At 43.7% G+C, this 21803-nt stretch overlaps 1 pseudogene across 1 annotated transcript in view; it reads right to left on the bottom strand.

Annotated features, from left to right (window-relative positions):
- LOC310799707 (ephrin type-A receptor 6-like) overlaps positions 1 to 21803 on the bottom strand; it is a 79834-nt pseudogene that overhangs the window by 35627 nt on the left and 22404 nt on the right. Inside the window, exons 3-7 of the transcript XR_014553990.1 lie at positions 21632 to 21760; positions 17678 to 17827; positions 16681 to 16842; positions 15185 to 15413; positions 2472 to 2627 (exon numbers count right to left, since the gene is read on the bottom strand). The product of XR_014553990.1 is annotated as an ephrin type-A receptor 6-like (transcript). The remainder of the gene's footprint in view (positions 1 to 2471; positions 2628 to 15184; positions 15414 to 16680; positions 16843 to 17677; positions 17828 to 21631; positions 21761 to 21803) is intronic.

Genomic DNA, 21803 nt, shown 5'->3' with positions numbered 1-21803 from the left:
ATTTAGAGTAATATATCATTTTAAATCAACATTAGGATTATACTGTTGTGATGTCATTATTCAGTATATTCTCTTTCATGTCACCACCTGCTCAGCTCTCCTGTCAACATAATTGTAACTAACAAACACAAACTGTTTTAGCCAAATTCATATCAAAATGACACCTACAAACACAGGTACACAACCCAAGCCGTACACAACACACAAAGTCATCATCGATAATAAAAAAAACATACAGAGGGACATTTATTTATTCCTGATAGGAACGATTGAAAAATAAAATAAAATATATTATGTTGTTTTTAACTTTACACCACCTCTTTTTGTTACTTATTGGGTCATGAAACTGAAACCATGCATATAGCCACCTGCATACCTGACTTCGGGAGCTTGGCAATTGGCATCATGCATGATTAGCCAGTAGCATCCCAACGTGTCACACAGGTAACATTACTTAAGAGACAGACTAGACACTTACTTTCTTGGTTGTTGCTAAAAAATCTGTCAGTGTCACTCACTGTCTGTCGTTCACTCGCTCACTGTCTCGCAGCTCGCTCACCTTCAATTATCTCGCCAGGCAGACAGACAGTCATCACTCACCACCATGCTGCTGCTCTCTCGGAATCAAGTTACCGCGGACGCGGCGTCAGATGACTTCCTGCCTGACCTGCCTTTCGTTTCAAAATAAAAGCGATCCCGTGTTTTTCATGCTTTTCCATGCAGATTGTTTTATAAAAAAGATTTTTTTTTTTTTTTTTTCCCCCTCTGAAATATTAGGGGAGGTCCGGACCTCCCCGTCCTCATAGCTAGTTACGGCCATGGGGGTGACCCCCAAATAAAGACTTGTTTACTGTAGGGGTGACCCCCCAAATAAAGACTTGTTTACTGTAGGGGTGACCCCCAAATAAAGACTTGTTTACTGTAGGGGTGACCCCCCAAATAAAGACTTGTTTACTGTAGGGGTGACCCCCAAATAAATACTTGTTTACCGTAGGGGCGACCCCCAAATAAAGACTTGTTTACTGTAGGGGTGACCCCCAAATAAAGACTTGTTTACTGTAGGGGTGACCCCCAAATAAAGACTTGTTTACTGTAGGGGTGAGGTGACCCCCAAATAGTGGACGATTCGATGATTCGTTCGAAGGAGCCCGATTCGACTGCCAATCTCACAGTCGAATAGTCGCAGAATATAGTTATGAAACAAGGATCATTCCATTCCGGCTATATGGGGGTGCTGAATGTGTGATTTGACATAGAATTGTCTAGTTTCTTTATAAATGGGACTCCAGAACGATATCTAAAAAGACAGACAATCCTATTTTAAAACACTTGATTATTATTATGTGTGAGACTGAATGATCTCATACCCACGACTGTAAATAACACAATTCTGGAGACGTGGCATCAGAAAGAGATCCAGCACAAAAAGGTCTTCTCATGTCCTTTGAACAATTGAAGAGGAAACATGACCTTTCCGGCGAGACCTTCTTCTGCTATCTGCAGTTAAGATCTTTCCTCAGAATCAACCTGGGCCCTGGACTGGCTTAACTGTACCTGTACTTAATGATGTGGAAAGAATGCTTCCTGTGGGAAATGTAGACACATTTATTTCTCAAATGTACTTCTTACTACTGAGTGAGGGTGTGCACTAATCTAGAGCCAGATGGGAATCAGATCTGATCAGAACAATTGACCTCTGGTCAGATTTTATGCAGACAGTACGTCAGCTACAGAGCAATTTAGAGAGAGAGAGTGGCGTCAGCGGAGGACCAAAATGCGTGACTCATTCGCCAATGCCAGAAAGGCGTCTCGCGCTACTTTTGAATGCTAAAATAAAGCTGATAATGTACAATTTGATTCTTAAAAAAATACAACACAAACTGTCCATTTTGCTGCAACTCGACAGTGCTGCTTAATCCAGGACCTTACTTCCTGGAACTCTTGAGAGTAAAAAACTGGTCCATTGGAGTGAATGGAGATGTCGCGACTCTTCTATATACACGGCTCTGGTCCGCACACTTATGCCCCTGGCTCACATTCATTTGTTGTGTGCATCGCGGCTGGTGTGATCCTATCGCAAGGTGATCTCTAGTCATAGAATACTTCAGCTAACTGATCAATTCCGACTATTCAATTCAATAGACAATTATCAAGCAGTGTCTGCTTTGGCAAAGTGATGAAGACGAAAAGTTTTCTTTTTTTTATGTTCACATATTTAAGCCATGTAAACAGATTTTTTCCTACAGTTGAGATAAGGAGGCTAGCATATAGACATCTCATGAAGACGGAGAACTACAGCAAAAATTCGAACATAAAGCCTAAAATATGTAGACAGAGGAAAACAGAAAAGTTATCAATAGGAGCAGATAGAGGGAGAAAAAGATAACACTGTGTACTGATATAATTATAGACAAGAAATGAAAAATGTCCTAGCTGACACAGACAGATGGGGATGCTGTAGCTGTACTGACTTGTGCAGGCCATGGTGGAGGGGTCTTTGATAGCTCTGTAGAAGCCTTTGTCACAGTGACAGATGGTGGCAGCCTGGTCATGGCTGGAGCTGTGCGGAGGACACTTGGAGCATTTGATGTTGCCCGCGTACGCCTTGAAGAAGCCAGGCTTACACGCTGGAAAGAGAAGAGAGGTTGCAGCAGGGAGGCAGAAAGTTTGTGTTTTTAGAGAATATTCCATGCATTTTCTATCAGCATTATACAGTTTGATTCAAACATCCAGGTGCGTCTCTCTCTCTCTCTCTCTCTCCTCACCTGTGGTCCGACCTTATTTCCCGAGGTGCCTAATGGATCACCGTCTCCTCCACATTAGCTCACTAAGCCACATGCTTATTGTCCATTCTTACAAATAGTGCACACCTGTGAAGCTGCTAGCCTGTTTATTTTTATAAACACATTAGGAACAGCTGATGGCTTTAGACGCTACTTTAGTTCGCGCAGTGCTGTTATTAGAGTGTAACTAGGGAGAAATACAGTCATGTTGTTGTTGTAACGTTTGTTGATATTCTGTTGCTGCAATTCTGTCCAGGGCTTTCTTTCTTTTTTCTTCCATATTTTATTTGATAATTTTCAGAACATAGAAAACAAAAAAACAGGCTCAGACAAAAAACAAAAACAAACAAAACATACATATACCAACATTAATATTACAAAATGGCGCTACCAGCCGCATCAAGTTCCCATGTGCTTGTAAGAAATGTGCGTGGAATCCCGTGCAAGCGGTCCATGAGAAGTCAGCCGAGCAACTTACTTGTCGTTCTTAACCTCATCTAAGTAGGCTAGAAATGGGTCCCAGATGATTGTGAATTTCCTACATGAATTGGTCCTCAGGAACCGAAGTCTCTCCATATGTATAACCGAGACCATGTCCGTCAGCCACAGCTAAAAAGAAGGTGGAGAGGGGGACTTCCACTCCTTCAAAATGAGTCTCTTGGCGATAGTCGTCCCCTATGCGTCAGAGGCTGTTGTATAGCAGTAGGGAGGAGCAGAGAGGATTCTGAGCAGCCGAAGATTGCGAGCTCCGCCTCCGGCCGAAGGGTTATTTTATAAGCTTTAGAGTACCAATCAAATATGTCCAGGGCTTTCTTGTGTAAGCAGTGGTGGAATCTTTCTTAAGACTCAAAATATGACAAAGTAAGCTAGTTCTTCTTGTCAACCCTCCATTTATGAGCTTCAAAACTATTATTTAGCATTTGAATTTCACAATCATCTTGACGCAGAATGAAAGCCAAGGCTTTATTTGATTAAATTCTGGTGAAACCCCCAAAACAGCCCAAAATCAATATTTTCTCATAATCACGTTTCTATACACAAATGGACCAAGACTGATTTTGTCAGAACATGTCACACATGTGGAGCATAATATGCCTATTTGACTTCAGAGAGCAGAGTTTATGAGAGCCACCCAGGCCCATTTTAGCTTCTCATGGATGAGGGAAGTTTCTTCTCAGACAGTCGGCTCTCTGCAGGTACACAATCGCACTATTAACATATAAACAATGCAGGATGAAAAACACAATTACAATCTAAATTCATTCAGCCTAAATACCTCCATCCACTTACTTACTGGTCCGACTTGGGTCTGCTGACCTAAGCATTCGAATACTTCCTACATGCTCCATTTCTCCACCATTTATTTTTTCTCTCCATCAATTTCGCCACCTCTCCTGGGCAGTTCTATCCACCAATTTCTCCCTCTAACTATTCATTATTTCCCTCTTTCTTCTCCTGTATCACTTTCCATGATTTTCCTCATCTTTTCCTCCAAGCTTCTTCCTCTTTCCTCCTGCTCACTTCCCCTCTCCTCCTCTCTTTCCTGATGTCTTATCAGAATATGGCAATAAACACTGCAGATTGCCTTCTCCTGGCTCGGCCTATCACAGCAGGGGGGGGGGGGGGGTAAATAAATAAACCACTAATTGCTGTTTATTTATTTAATACTCTGGGAGGTGGAGATAGCTTTATTAGGCTATAGAGTGATTTGTGTTTGTTTGTGGGTGGGTGCCGGGTGGGCGGGCGACGTAATAATTTCAAAATGAGCAGATAAATACGTAGGCTCTAAGACAGACATTGCGCGGGATAGAGAGAAAAAAGGTGACAATTCTATCCAGACGTCATGGCAGAGACACAGCCGGGGAAGGTTTTACTGATTCCAATTATCCTGCTCTTTGACTATTTTCCCCCCACATTTTCAGCAGCACACAAATCCTGGCGAGAGCGATTTTGAATGTTAATTGGCCGTCCGTCCGCCGGCATGTCACACAGGTCTGGTGCTAGAAAGGACGTAAGAAAGAGGAAAAACAGTAAGTGCCACCCTGGTTTCTCGTTCTTGCTTACCCCTGCATCAGTGACAGATCGTATTATTTATATAGAGATTTAAATGAGATTGGGAATAGACCTAATCGTGCTGATTGTAAACTGGTCCTGATGCAGTGTCTCCACTTCCTCACCTGGGAGAGTTGAAAAACGCTGTTAATAATTGGTTAGAGACCTGTAAGCTACAGCTGGAAGAAGTACCGCATCGCTAGCTTGGTCCCAACCTGCCAGAGCGGCAACATGAATAATTTCTTGTATTCTCTCATTTGTGTCTGCTCCATTAACCAGGCTTTTTTGAAGGAATAAATGGCAGAAGAGGAAGAAACACAATGACAAACATCAATATTGCAATCGAAGCCACTATTAACTAGAAATATTTTGCCTCGCGGTTGAATGCCTCCGACAACAAGTCAGCAGTCTACATCCATGTCTGCCCAGACTCATACAAGCAGAAGTACCTTGAAGCCCACAGCGCAGCGGTGTGGCCATTCAGTCTTATGGCACTTTAGGCAATGTTTGGGAGCACCTCAACAACAGGGTTAATGGTTTTCAAAATGGAAAATGCTATCCTACTCCTACCCCAAAACCAGCCACATACCGCACAACTGCTCCACCTACCCATCCCTCAAACCACGACTCGCTATGACCTTCCTATCCCTAGCTACGGCCCCTTTCCCCTAGCCCCACCCCTTTCCCTCACCACGATCCTTCCCACCACTCAGAGCCCCCTATCCACTCCCTCTACCCGCCCCTCGAACCCTGACTCAACGACCCTAGTTACGGCCCATTTTCCCTAGCCCCGCCCCTTACTTGCACTGTGTGTGCAAAGACCTTTAATTAGAATTTTGAAAACATTTTTACACAAATAAAACAACTTTGGTTACGGTTAGGCAACTAAAACAACATGGTGAATGTTAGCGTTAGACTTATGGTTGAAATGTAGACGCTGCGATGTGAACCGACTTCAGCGCATCATCCGCTGCGCTGAGAAGATAATTGGGTGCAACCTGCCATCCCTCCAGGACCTGCATGCAGCCAGGACACTGAAGCGGTCTCGCAAGATCATGGCCGACCCCTCCCACCCTGGCCACAAACTCTTTGAGACACTCCCCCACGGCAAGAGACTGAGGCCAAGACCAGAACCACCCGCCACAAGACCAGCTTCTTCCCAACCGCCATCAGCCTCACCAACAAGGCCCGGAAACCCCTTCCGCCAAGGACCTCACCAACCCCCCCCCCCACACACACACAAACTCACTACCTCCTCCAAAACTCAACTGAACCCCCCCCCCCCCCAATAAAACTGTAACTCATATCTAATTTAATGCCTGTTTAACTGGGACTGTAAATTCATGTAAATTCCCTGCACACTTAATGCCTATTTAACTTAGCCTGTAAATTTCATGTACATTCAATGTAAACTCTTATTTAACTCCGACTGTAAATTCATGTAAATCCACTGTCTATTTAACGTCTATTTAACTCAGTCTGTAAATCTCATGTAAATTCAACGTAAATTCATATTTATTATCCACAGAACACTTCACCACTCATGTACATATTGTATATATTTACTCGATTTGATTGCACTTGCAACTTTGTGATTGTCTTTAGTTATCTTCCTACTTCTTATCTCTGTATATTGATGTGACCGCTACGCTGCAGACAGACACTAAGACAAATTCCTCGTATGTAACTTGCATATTACTGTGGCAATAAAAAGTGATTCTGATTCTGAAAGGCACATATCTAGAAATCGTATTTTTGGTTCACAAACGTGGACATTCAATGTATCCGTGGTTTGCAGAATCGTAAAAACACAACAACCAACAACAACAACAACAAAGACAGCATTTTATTTTGGTGACTGGGCTGTTTGATTGAGGGAATAATGGGGGGTTTGCCTCTTCTTATGTGAGACAAAGAAGGAGACACCCATAGACACACTTCACCCCCAAAATCAGGTTGCTGGTTAACTCCTAATGAGGAAAGTCATCAGTCACCCTGATTCCAATTTTGAGGCATCTCATGCACTTAGATCTGACTTTCCTCCTGTGTTGAGCTGCTGCCAACGGCAACAAACACGCAGATTCATTCATTTCCAGCTGCTCCCTGCACTCTGCTATAAGATCACCAGCAGAAAGCAATTAGACTACTTACACCACTATTAGCTTATAATCGCTCGCACGCACGCTCGCGCGCACGCACACACACACACGCACACACACACACACACACACACACACACACACACACACACACACACACACACACACACAATAATGCTGTAGATATTTTTCGCCACTTCATAGCTTAATATTGATACTGTAATGTGCTAGTTATAGGGCTCATAATAGATGATTGAGGCAACTGAAGTCAATTATTGTGCACGCCTGGTGTGTCGTCTGTGACGAAATGAAGACGGGATTTGTCCGTCCGGTTTAAAAAGGAGGAAATAAATGTATCCTCCAACATGAGCAGTCCGGAATTGGCTAAATTAAAATGTAATGTAAACGTGTGTTAAAGCTGCAGTGTGGTAATCGATCACATGCAGAGAACAGCTGTTTACTATGTCCCGTTTACTTTGACGTTGCACTTGGGTTTCACTGGAGGCTTGTTGTGGCTCAATGGAAGCAACGTCAGTTTTGTTGGATTGGGAAGGTCATCTTCTCAGAACCTCTGTGTCTGATCCATCCATTGCTTCTTATCAAAAGACCAGGAAGACACAGAGAAATGTGCCCTCTGAGGTCTGTGATGATACCACTAACAGCTAAGCTAAAGTGCATTGAGTTTCAACCTAAAGTGCTCTAGAAGTGAACCCTTTACCTACTCTTTTGTTTAGTTTAAACTTTTTATTATTATTGAGGAATATAGAGTAAAATAAAATAAAAAACATTCCTGGTATTGGAGACTTTTTCAAAATTTCCACATTCATTTACCATTTTGACGCAAATAACTTGAGGAGGACCAGCAATGTTGTGATTGCACAAATGAATACAAAAACATCCTTTCCTTTATCAGAGAGAAACGTAATCAGCTTTTTCGTTACACGGTAAAGATAACCTTACCACACGGGACCTCAAGACACAACTAAACTCTAATTTGCAATATTCAAGCTGTAATGGCTATTATGCAAATAAGTCAAATGTCTCACTTATATTGCACACCAGAAGAAGATTACAAATACAACATTATCTTCACAGGGTGAGATCACAGTTCAGTCGCCTTCCTTGAGCCGATACATCAAGGTGAGCGCCACCTACAGGAGACACTGGGCTGGAATGATACAGGAAAAGGATTTGGGTGAGGTTGTGGCTGAATAGGTCCATGAGTCTCTCAGGAAGCTCGACAGTAGATCTTCTACATAGCAGGAGCAGCTCACACCACACTCAGCATTGATGTTGTCTCACTCACCTCTACACTGACACAACCAGTTATTACCAAAGTGAAGATCAGTCACACCAAGAACAAGATGGATGGAACTCCTACCCCATCAAGTTTCCATAATGGCTGAACAGATCAGAAACCACATCGCATCAGCAAAACCAAAGCGTCACTACTGCAAAATGTAACTGTGAATTGAAGAGTCATCATCACAGCTAACATCCTCAATATGGTACCCAACCAACACTTGTTGAAACATCCATCAGTCTCCTCCACGATCACAACACCACAAATCTGTTAGCAATCTTCCTTCACAATAACAAAACATATGAAAGTAAACAGTTAGCAAAATACAATCGATAAGGATGAATGTCTACAAAATGTATTTAGAAGTGACACTTCTGCATTGGCTACAGATATTGATTTCTCTGTAACAAATTTGGTTCCAAGTTGTACCAATCTTGATTGTCCCGTTCATCGTATTTCATAAACAGCAACACTTTGGCTTCAGTTTTCCCCTGTTTCAATAGAGTGGTACTTAAAGGAACTGCTCACCCTAAAATCCAAAATACATAATTGTCTTCTCACCTGCAGTGCTATTTATCCATCTATATCGTTTTGTGTTAGTTGCCTGAGTTTTGGAGATATCGGCCGCAGAGTTTCTGCCTTCTCTTGAATACAATGGAACTGGATGGCCCTCGGCTTGTGGTGCTCAAAGTGCCAAAGAAATACATTTGAAAAACTCAACGGCAATGTCTCTTTCCAGAAATCATGACCCCGTTACTCAAGCAACTGGGTTACTCAAGCTAGTTCCTACATGAGACTGAAAAGAAAATAGTTCCTACATGAAACTGCTCACAACAAAGTCTTTGCATTATGTTGAGTAACCGGGTCATGATTTCTGGAAAGAGACAATGCTGTTGAGTTTTTCAAATGGATTTATTTGGCACTTTGAGCACCACAAGCCGAGTGCCATCCAGTTCCATTGTATTCAAGAGAAGGCCGATATCTCCAAAACTCAGGCAACTGTCCCAAAACAATATAGATGGATAAATAGCACTACAGGTGAGAGGAAACATATGTATTCTGGATTTTAGGGTGAGCTGTCCCTTTAAGATTGCTCTGGGTTGAGCCTTGAGTAGAGCTGCATGTTGGTAGAACCACAATATATGCATTGCCTAGTACAATATTTGAACTTGTTTGGGTGTGTAGTGATGGAATCTCGCTCTTGTCTTTACGTTGTCATGAACAGATGGAGTTGGGAGACAGTATGTTTACGCTGGTCTTTGATATGCAGATAGGGAGTTCACAGAGACTGAGTGATGCTCTGGGTCCGGCTGGGTAAACACAGTCCCTACAGGACAGAATGGGGCCATGGCGATTCATATACAAATAACATAGTTAATAATGTATAGATGTTCCTCATTGGCTCATTTCTTTTTACAGAAGCGACACGTTCAGTCCTGAAACTCCAGACAGCAGAGGTCACCAGCGAGCACGCTCATTATGGTCTGTGTGTGTCTGGAGGACGACTCGGGGAAAATAAAGGAGAGACTGGCTGATTTCTTTTTAATGAGCGACTATAAAATATCTTTGATTCACGTTACTGTTTGCTTCCTCGCTATTCATCTATGCAAAACAAACAAACAGAAAACATCCATCTTCTTTTATTTAAAGTTATAATCAATACGATTTCAGCTTTGTTCTCTTGGGTGACACGGCGACGAGTGGTAATTGCAGGCGAGATCCGAACAGTGTTATTATGTAACATTAGTCAGTTTGTTCGGCCATAGTAACCACCCATAATAGACCGGTTATCCTACTTCACACAAGAGTTGTCAGGAACCTACAGTAACCTACAGAGTGAGTCTATTGTGTTAGCTCCGCCCACTCTGTGAAGCTATAGTAACCTACAGAGTGAGTCTATTGTGTTAGTTCCGCCCACCCTGTGAACCTACAGTAACCTACAGAGTGAGTCCATTGTGTTAGCTCCGCCCACCCTGTGAACCTACAGTAACCTGCAGAGTGAGTCCATTGTGTTAGCTCCGCCCACCCTGTGAACCTACAGTAACCTATCAGAGTGAGTCTATTGTGTTAGCTCCGCCCACCCTGTGAACCTACAGTAACCTGCAGAGTGAGTCTATTGTGTTAGCTCCGCCCACCCTGTGAACCTACAGTAACCTACAGAGTGAGTCTATTGTGTTAGCTCCGCCCACCCTGTGAACCTACAGTAACCTGCAGAGTGAGTCTATTGTGTTAGCTCCGCCCACCCTGTGAACCTACAGTAACCTACAGAGTGAGTCTATTGTGTTAGCTCCGCCCACCCTGTGAACCTACAGTAACCTACAGAGTGAGTCTATTGTGTTAGCTCCGCCCACCCTGTGAACCTACAGTAACCTACAGAGTGAGTCCATTGTGTTAGCTCTGCCCACCCTGTGAACCTACAGTAACCTGCAGAGTGAGTCTATTGTGTTAGCTCCGCCCACCCTGTGAACCTACAGTAACCTGCAGAGTGAGTCTATTGTGTTAGCTCGGCCCACCCTGTGAACCTACAGTAACCTACAGAGTGAGTCTATTGTGTTAGCTCCGCCTACCCTGTGAACCTACAGTAACCTACAGAGTGAGTCCATTGTCTTAGCTCCGCCCACCCTGTGAACCTACAGTAACCTACAGAGTGAGTGTATTGTGTTAGCTCCGCCCACCCTGTGAACCTACAGTAACCTACAGAGTGAGTCTATTGTGTTAGCTCCGCCCACCCTGTGAACCTACAGTAACCTACAGAGTGAGTAGATACGAGGAATCAGCGTGACGTCACAACGACAACAACACACACCTGACTTCCGGGTGTCTCTGCGGGGTGTTACGCGCAAATCCACCATAGTACATGTGCGTCCCCCCTATGTAAATACATGCACATGCATCTAGGGGGCAGCGGCAGAAGAACTAGTGCTGGAAAAACCTGGAAATCTGTGTAAACAAACGAATATGTTTCCACCCGGAAAATTATTTTGAAGCCATTTGTTTACCAAGATGCTGATCGGCTGATCCCTCGTATTGTAGCTCCGCCCACCCTGTGTCACCACAGACACCAAGTTCATAAATACTGCAATACTGAAAATTAAATTAGATTCTTCCATCAATAATAGGCTCAATCACCATTGGGATGACTTAACATACATTTATTTAGATGAAAATCTTATAACTTTAAACAACTTTGACTTGTTTTCAGAAAACTAAAATATGATCAATAATTAGACTATGTTTTCTTTGCAGCGTATCAATAGGAGGAACTCGATCAGCCAGTGAAACACGATATTGACATCAACTCCACAAAGAAACGGAAGTGTTCACGCAAAAAACAGTTGCTATTCAAAAAGGGCTCGTTGAAACAACGACATTGTTTGAATATAGAGGGCTTTTCAATAATAAACTGCCATAATCACTTAAGCTGACTGCTGACATTCTCATTTTGAGCCTCTGCCCCCTCTGTTTTCATCCAACATCCAGTTCAAACAAACAGACATCTCTATTAGCTTTCCCTGCAAACCACTGTGAAAATGATGCTGTGACAAAAGGATGTGGAACAAATAGGATTAGCTGCTCTGATGTGGCCTTATCTAGGTCACGATATAAGCAGGCCCATCTCTGCGTTATTCTCTCGGGGGGCTGACACACTGAATGAAAGGAATTGAATAATCAAGCGCTGGATTGAGATGTCAAAACAGTCTGGCTGAGTGCTATTGCTGCGGTGGAAAAACAGGGTTTGATAAGCGCTGATATCTTTGTTTGGGGAGTTGGCGTTGAGGGAGAGATGGACGTGTTAATGTAGAGCTGGGGTTCTCCCTATTGTCTCTCTCTCTCTCTCTCTCTCTGTGTCTCTCGCTTGTTCCCCATGCTGCCTCTCAGACAGCTCTGATCAAAGCACCCTTTGAAGCAGTGTTCCAAAATGAAAAACGAGAAGAAAGCAGAAGTCATTGCAAGTTCACGCCTAAACTTCCTGTAAGTCGGTGCACGTCTGCATCACAACATGATCGGGGCGCGATCTATGGAAATTGTGGACGATCAAATCAATTACAAAGACACCTTATGTCATGAAAGATACAATCAATAAACATTGTGTTTCTACAACGGACCATGTTTGCTAATCTATACTGTAGGATTTGAGTGAGTAAGAAAAATGCCATTAGACAGACATGTTGGGGGGCAGACATGTGGGGGCCATGTTTAGTCTGCCACCCAGGAATTCTAGGTGGCTGACTAAACCAGTGGTTTCTCAAATGGGGGTCTGGGGACCCCCAGGGGTCCGTGGCACTTTGCCAGGGTGTCCGCAAAAAGTTTTCAGGAAAATAAAAATAACAACTTTTTTTTGGCAAAAGCTTCACAGTTCAACGAAAATATTTTATGCTTTCAATCTAAAATGGTTCATGGATTACATTCTAATCTAACAAACCTATCAATTTAAAAGTCAGGCACGTTACCGTGGAAACAATTAAGCTTAGCCCAAAATCACAAATCAGAATGAGGGGGTCCCCGGTATATTTTTTCTCTTGGCTGAAAAACATTTGAGAACCTCTGGACTAAACTACAGCACACAGGAGAGAAGCAACTAGTCAGCCACCAAGAATGAGGAGTAGATGTGGGACTTATACAAGAAACACCGTGAGAGCACACAGCTGGAGTAGTTGAGCTGCTGTCTTCTCAGTAACCTCTCCTGACAGTCGGCGGTGTTGCTGTGACACATGTTTGAGATGAGCATGAGAGGACGAGGGAGAAAAAAAGACAAGTTCAAACGATAAAAAGAAAAGATAGATACACCGTAGCAACCAAATCAAGAAGAGACATTACAGCCCTGCCCTACATATTAGCGCTGCTAATGACTGTTCTCTCTCTAACGACCTGCACTAACCACAGCATCGCCACAGGGGGGCACCGCATGAATCTCACCCCCGACCGGCCGACACATCTGTAAGGACGCACGATCAGTATTATCACGCAGTGTGGCTCAATTTAGCACCTCCCTTAATTACAATAGTAAGCCTGAGCTATGTAAATGAAAGCAGGGGTTGGAGGGTTTTCGAAAAGACCGGTTGCAAGCTAAATTAGCAGTGAAGCTAACAAATGAAGGCAATTAGCTAGATAGCCGCACAGTCTGGTCTGCACCATCTAATTGAGAAACCAGGCCAAATGCGCTATGTGGAACAATTCAAGTTTCTTCAACTTCCTTCTCAATCTGTTCTGCTGACAATGAGCCACATTTACTAGGCAGGGTTGATACAACAAATTGGCGGTGAAATGTCCCAGAAAGCCTTTTATGGAGGCATTGTTTAAAGCCACTACAGACAAACTTATCATTATGAAGTACAGCGTAACGGCTAATTCGGCTATGGAAAAATGGCACCATCGGCCTCCAGATTGGTTCCTTATAAGCCTCGCTTTTCACTATTATGGTCACATTATTACTTCACTTTATATGCAACTCTGTCCGCCACCCGGGTACGATCTCCCGCGAGAGAGGAGCCACCATTTACGGCACTAAGGGTTCTGCGTCATCTATTGCACACCCAAAAGAGGAGCTATTAGCTATCTGGTCGCTACCGTCAGTGCCAAAGTATCAAATGAAGCTTTTGAGATGTGAAGGGTTTCATGTAAATGTGAGGTGATATGAGTGAACGTTTGCATGGAACTACCTACCTGTACTAGATGTTCTCTTTATCAAGGCAACAGCAGATACAGTATATAACTGTAAACAGCAGCAAATCAAAGATGGTATATTGCAGCTGGAGATGTCTTTACTTGAGAAATAAGCCTCGACTTCACAGAGAGCCCCGAGAGAGGTCACCAAGAGCTCAAGTAATGATTTCGAAATGCCATGAAGCTCCACTCGACGCAGTGGCCACATAGTGGCTGCTCGCTTCATATTAGTGTCCTTAAGATCTCATCGCAGAGCTGACTGAGGGAGAGGGAGGACGGGAGTGCACACTCTTAGAAAATAAGGTCCATTATATCAAACTTAAGGTTCTATATAATTGACCAAAGAACCCCATGTCTAAAAAGGTTCTATACAATTTCTGTAAGACAACAAAGAACCCTTCAAAGAACCCTTCTTCTTCTTAAGGTGTCAACTGATTGGTGGACCCCAAAGGGTTCTATATAGAACACCAAAGGGTTCTATTTTTAAAAAGTGGTTCTATATAGAACCCCAAAGGGTTCTATAATGTTTACATTACATTACATTACGTCATTTGGCAGACGCTTTTATCTAAAGCGACTTACAATAACACATTTTTGTCCGCAATAGAGCAATCAACTATGGAGCACAGTCTATGACAACTACAACTTCTGAAGTTTTTTTTTTTTTAGAAAGAGAGAAAGAAGTTAGATCAAGAAGGGCCCAGATGGAGCCTGAAAAGGTTCTATATAGAACCCTGAAAGGGTTCTATAATGTTTAAAAAGTGGTTCCCAATGGTTATTTTAAATTAACCATCTGAAATGGTTCTACATAGAACCATTTGAGGGTTCCAAATACGTACCAAGCTATAGAACCCTTAAAGGTTCCATATAGAAACCCCTTCTTCTAAGAGTGTGAAGAGTAAATAAAGAGAGAGGAGAGCAGAGAGACGAGATGATGAGGGGAGGTGGAGGTGGGATCAAGAGAGAAGTGGATGCAAAGGAACAGAGAAGGATGTGGGATCTTAGAAACAAAGGAGGCGTAGAAGATGACTGGTGCAGGAGGCCCTGGAGATCTGTCTGTGTGATGCAATGCCATCGTCTCTTCTCTTTTTTCTCCTCCTCTCTTCTTCCTCCTCTTATTTGTTTCCCTCTCTGAAGCCGTCTCGAGCAGAGGAGCTACTTATAGATTCTTTTTGCATTTGCAGCAACACCGTTGGTGACGCTTTACTGTGCTCAAATAAACACACATCGAGACAGTCAGACACACAAACACAAACGCACACGGAATAGAAAGGACTCCTCACCTCGGCAGTAGCCATCCATCTCCTCGTGGCCCGTGCTGCAGACGCAGCGACCCAGAGGTACCAGCCAGTCTCCGTCGGCGCCACAGTAGAGTTTGGGCGTGTCCCGCTCCTCTGCGTTCTGCACGCACGCGCCGCGCACCTCCACCAGGGAGGACGAGTCCAGGCGCGGCACCGTGTCGGGGAAGGCCGCCAGGTTCCGGAATGTCGACGGGCAGCGCTTGTAAAACACCTGAAGTGTTAAAGCACACATGTAGTGAATAAATAGAGATGAAACACTACATTAAGAGTACTCACCTGACTTTTAAATGTTCTCCTCTCATGAATAAAATGAAAGGAACAATACCAACAGTACCAACACAAATCCTACCAGTCAAAAGTTTGGACACACCTGTTTTTCATTATCTTAAAGACATTTTGATTACAGTGTTTGCTTAAATGTTTGAAATGTGTTTCTTACACAACTATACAGTGAATATTGAAGTTGATACCTGTTTATGAATTTCTTTCATAAGGCCTTGGCCACACTGATCCGTCATAAAATGGACAGAACGGATAGACGGATAGATTTATGTCCGTTGCATGTACAAGTAACCTACTTGTACAGCAGGTGGCGGTAAGCACCTTGAAGGTGTCAGCGACCCGCCTATAAACGGAGAGAAGAAGAAAGCTGGCGTCAGCTAGCTGTTAGCTCTGTGCGCTACGTTACTTATGTGGCAATAAAATGCCACTGAATGACCAGATTAGATGGTGAAATCAGACGGTGACACTGACTATCACGTTGTACAACAGCGGGACGGTGTACACAGCATTAATTATAGCCTCCTTCACCGCCTCGGCCGCCATCTTCTTTGAAAAGTTGAAACAAATCTCGGAACGCCTCCTCTCGAGACCTCGACTCTGATTGGCTAAACGGACAGTGACTATCCGACCATCCGATACGTCCATCCAGAAAAAGTTCATCCCTCTTCAACTTTCTGTCCATCAAAATGTATGCAAATTTTCCGGATACGTACGCTTCTGAGTGCTCCACGGACAGTCGGACAGCTGTCATTGAAAATGAATGGAAGTGAACAGAGAAATGAACGCACACGGACAGACACCACGGATCAGTGTGGCCAAGGCCTAAGCCTTTGCCTCAATAGCCAATCAGCCCCTGACAATATGACGTCTGTTATGACGTCGCTGCTGAGCCTATGACGGGGCAGTATTTATAGCCATGGTCAGCGCGTCATCATCCTCTCCGGCTGTACCTGGGCTGATCGTCTTCCCTGGAGCCGTGTTTCGCCCCACCCACCATCCCAGTCCACCACCAACGTCTTGACTCCTGAAGAATTCCCTACGGGGGGAGGGTGGGGGGGCATGATTCTCTAGAGATGCCCTCCTCTCTCAGCACAAGAAGAGGATTATCGGGGGTGGATATGTCCAAACTTTTGACTGGTAGTGTAACATGAACACGTCATGGTTGTAGTTAATGCAACAGCAGTTTGTTCACTGACCTTGACAGACACTAGAGCGATGCAAGCTCCCACATCCTGGAAGGCCAGGTAGAAGCCTTTCCGGGTCACTGGCCCCACTTCCCTGACCTCCGTATTGAGGCGCAGAACACGATCTCCAAGATCTGTCTGCGTGAAGCTCTCATCTGCTGCAATGGTGTCCACCTTGACACAGTGGTGGAAAATGTAAAGAAATAATTGACTAAATCCTTTACTTTAAAAGTACAGTTAGCAACACCATAATGGAAAAATACTTAATTAAAAGTACCGTAAATGTTCTTCATTTATAGTATAGAAGTATACAATGTACTTAAGTACAAAAGTAAAAGTACTAATTTCTAATGCATTAACACTCTTTCAGAGTGTTAATGCATTAACCTGTAAGTAGTATTTTCATGTTTTAGGTCTAACTCCTCCATGTTGGGGAGTTTAAACTCTAACAATGTAACATATTTATGAGCTCAGTAAAGAGTAAAAAGTACAATATTTCCCTCTGAAATGTAATGTAGTAAGTATCAAGTCTCACAAAATGGAAATATTCAAGTAAAGTAACAGTGCTTGAAAATTGTTCTTCTAACAATACTGTAAAAACTGCTAGTGGTGGTTACAGGTGTAGCCTCACTTAGGTGAGGGAAAATGGCTGGAGGTGAGGGAGTGATGGGTTATGGGAATTCGAGTCACTTTTGTACAGTCCGAGAGTCACTTTTGTACAAATACAGTACTTGAGCAAATGTACTTTCCACCTCTAAATTTACATAAATATTTGCATAATCCATCGACATGACTGTACATACATGATCAACAGAGAACTTCTGAAGATCTGGATCTTCTCCTACCTCCACAAAAGTGACTACCTCCGAGAGTCACTTTTGTACAAATACAGTACTTGAGCAAATGTACTTTCCACCTCTAAATTTACATAAATATTTGCATAATCCATCGACATGACTGTACATACATGATCAACAGAGAACTTCTGAAGATCTGGATCTTCTCCTACCTTGGCGTAGTCAGTGGGGCGAAAGCGAGTCGCAGTGGGGAGAGGTTCGTCCGTCTGCAGGTAGAACAGGTTGAAGGTCTCCTTACAGGTGCCAGAAACCCAGGGAATAGAGTTGCAGTCTCTCAGCGTGAAGCGCAGCTCCACGTAGACCTGAGTGAACAGAAACAGAAGCATTACACGCATATTTCAAAAACACAAGGATATTAAATTTGTCTGCTCTTGCCCTACATATAAATACGTATTGCATGATTGAAATTGAACTTGAAATCATCTGTAGCATGTAATCTCATGCTTATGTTGGAGATAGGATTTTTATAATAACATTTTAAAACAATGTAAGTGATTCAACAGCGATCGATAATGTTTTTAGCTTTAGTACTCAGGTTCCTGAGAGCCAACTCGCAAGGGTGTTTTGTGCAACCGATTTTATTTTATGGACACCTTAACTCGGATTCTATGGAAGGTGCTTTGTGCAACCGGCTCCAGGACACTTACGGCTACTTATTCACAGTGATGGATTACCTCTGGAGTTGTTTTTTACGCCAAACTGATTTAAAGAGATTTTTTTAAATAGAACAAATACACAAAAAAAAATAGATCAATTCTCTGTGTTTCATTCTTGTTTGCACATTCCTCCCATATTGCTGGCTTAGCAGCGAAGTTCACGGTGGAAAAAGTTTGGCCAGTCATGTTGTGGCATCAAGATAAATGGATCTGCATTCTGCACCTTCTCAAAACTTCTGAGATGTACTGTAGGAAACAAGGTGCACAGTAATGCTCACAATACTGCGTTTCTTAGCTTCTATAGCAGCTAGAGGCTCCACAGACGAAAGCAAAAACCTATCTCCACCCAGAGTTGGAAGAATGGCTTTTTTATTTCACTATAGTCAAAGACGAGTAGTGCATGTTACGTAACCAAAGTCAAGTGCTGTCTAAAAGAATTCCGGAGCGGCACGACAACACCCACTACCAGAGGTTCAAGGAGCGACACCCACTGAATATCGCCATTTGTGCAAAGGGAACGTTGAGGAGCTGAAATTGGGGACGCAGGCTCTGCTGCTGTTCACAAAAACAACAGCTTGAATCAAGACAGCCAACAGTGGCATAATTATGTGTAACCTATCTTTTGGCTAAATACAAGAAATCTTTTACACTATTTATGCAAAGAGAGATAAAAAAAAACTTTATTGCAGACACAACAAAGCACACATCAAAACTGCACTGACTAGTGTGCTGCTGGTCCCTGAGGAGCATTATCAGAGGAGCACTCTCAGGGTCCTATTTAGATGATCTGCAGTGCATGGTCTCTAAGCACATGGTCTCTAAGCACATGGTCTTTAAGCACATGGTCTCTAAGCACATGGTCTCTAAGCACATGGTCTCTAAGCACATGGCACAAGCACGTTCAGGGTGTGTTTAAGTTCCCCGTTGCGAGTTACAGGACATACAATCTGGAGGCAAAGTAATGCACACAGGGCTGTATTAAAGGCCCTATGTGTAACTTCTGACTCTTACTGACACCGGTGGCCATTAGAGTAACTGCAGTCACCAGCCTGTGCTCGCGCTGGCGTGCGTGCGTCGTACTTACACATAGACCTGCCATGGTAGCTCCGTAACTTTAGCTGATAAGTCACTTGCAAACGGCAACCTGGCCAATTTATCGGCCAGATCAGCCGCGAGGATGGGAGGGAAGGATTTCGGACGAATTAGCAGACGTTATCGTGGCGTGTTTGGTCGCGTTTTTGGCTTGCGTTGGCTGCGGGGAGGTGGCTAGTACGACGTTAGCATGATCCAGGAGCTGCCTGCTTCCCTGGGGCTGGTGGGAGCTGGGATGCGACCAAACCGTAGACTAGGCAGGCGCAAAACCGTCACATCTGCTGGATTTTCCACGAAAGCTTGACCCGAGTCCAAAAGAATCAATCACCACAGCGTAGGAACGGCTGGACGTAGAGAGACGCGGTTGGTCAAATTTTTTAAGTTACGTTATGGCACATTCACTCATTGGTAATAAAAAAACACTTAATGCATATTAATGCACACGATTCTTACACATAGGGCCTTAATTTTAGGTGTGTTTTGACTCAACCAATCAGAGTGTCATCAGGTGGTTGGGTCATGGTAGGTGTTGCTGCAGTTTGTTGACTTGCTGCCTAACTGATTAGGAACGAGGAGCAGGAGATACTGTGATGATTGCATGGTGGCGGGACCTGCGGTTTCTGACGGGCCGAAAGCAGAACTGAAGACGCTCAACTACTGTGGGAGCTACAGGGGGCGAGACGAGGACAAACCTCTACGTTAAGTGCAGCCGCAGTGAAGGTGTCCAAGGTCAAGGTCGGCGTCTGGACGCTCCAGGCTCCAGAACAAAAAGGCTGACACTCTTTTCACAGCCTGGAGAGAATTTAACAGCCAGTCCTCCTGACCGCCAGACACAACACTTAACCCCCCTCACAATTCCATCTCTCAATTCAATAAAATCTTTGTTGAATGTCATATTTCTACCTGACATGTACTGCCATTTTGTGAGCTCTTACAGAGACAATTTTCCTTCTAAATCATGTCCATTCAATTGACTTGACCACGGGGTGGACTCCAATCAACTTGTAGGGACATCTCGATGACATTCAACGTACTTATTGAATCAAAGATATTTCCGCTTTTCATTTTTGATTCATTTTGGCAAAAGCTAAATACACAAATCCAATATATAACATCATGTGCTATTGTGTGTTAGATAAGTGACATTATGTCGTAGCGCTGTGGCAAAAATGTAACGACTGCCATTGCAATCAAGTTCATTCCAGCCCTATTTCAATAATTGGTACGTGAGACAATTTACCGGTAATAAAAGCCGGAGAAATTAAGTCAATGATACACGGGCAACTTTTGGAGGCGATGTTATATTTGTGTCTGTCCCCAGAGTGCCGGGCTACAGAACAGTGTCCTGGAGCTGATATAGCCATTCAGGGTCATGCAGGGATTTTTTTGCTGACATGGGGGCTTGAACCTGAGTCCTTGTAGAAAGCTCTCTCAGTCACTGTTGCTCTAGTATTGGCAACTGGGACAAAATCAATGGAACTTAACTTGCAACAGTTTCACATCAACATTCCTGGCAAAAGTTCCCATCTATCATCATCACTGACTACGTTTACATGCACACAATATTCCACTATTATTCGGAAAATGACAATATTCTGAATTTGATAAGGGTCATGTAAACAGCATATTCCAGTTGCATTTTCCGAATTTGCCCTTTATCTGAATTTAGCATTTTCCGATTAATACATCTGGGTTATTCCAGTATTATTCGGGTTTTGGGAGGATTCCCTGATCATGTATACAGAGCATTCGGAATATGCGTCTCAATCGGGGGTTTTACCGCAGTTTGCGACGCATGTTGCCTGTTTGTGGTCAACTGATGTGTGCTAGAAAGCACTAGAACAGGCGATATAATCATACTAATCCATCATCTCTGGCATGCAAAAAGAAAAGCCGACATTTCTGATCGGGAGGAGATGAGAAACATCGATTTAAAGAGAGAGAGTAGCCTATAGTGCCCAGTGCCCACGGAAGTCCACAATGCTTGCGAGCCTGCGAGGTAATAATGTAGGCTACAACACCAAACTTTTCAGCAGCAAGCTCCTGAAATGGACCAAGTGATGCTCGTAAGAATAGTGCTGCTCTGTTTATTCTCAACAGAAAAACTCCGCGGCTCCGCCTACCTGCAACTCTCTCTCCCCCGTCCCCCCCATCCCTCACACGTCGGGGAGGGCGAGCTACGGCTGCATGTAAACGGGAATATTAGTGGATTATTCATTTAGTCGGAATATTGTCATTTTCCGAATATGGGCAAAAAGCAGAATATTGTGTGCATGTAAACATAGCGACTGTCTCAAAATGTTGCCAACTTTAACATCAGAAGAACAAGTGTGTGTGATGCTGATGTGTGATCCAGACCCTCTGCGCCGCCTGCCGCTGGATCCAGCCCGAGCGGAGCCAGTTGTTCTGGTTGGGCTCCATCACGTGGCAAACCTGGAAGGTGTGGATGGGGCGGTTCTGCTCGTCCATCTCTGTGATCGCGTCCCACTGTTAGCGGAGCAACGAAGGAGAGAGAAGAGAGAGAGCGAGG

Source organism: Poromitra crassiceps (genome assembly GCF_964638095.1).
Source record: "Poromitra crassiceps genome assembly, chromosome: 28".
In the NCBI taxonomy this organism is placed as follows: domain Eukaryota; kingdom Metazoa; phylum Chordata; class Actinopteri; order Beryciformes; family Melamphaidae; genus Poromitra; species Poromitra crassiceps.
Note: the sequence above shows the minus strand (reverse complement) of the source record. Positions and strands in the feature narration are given on the sequence as shown.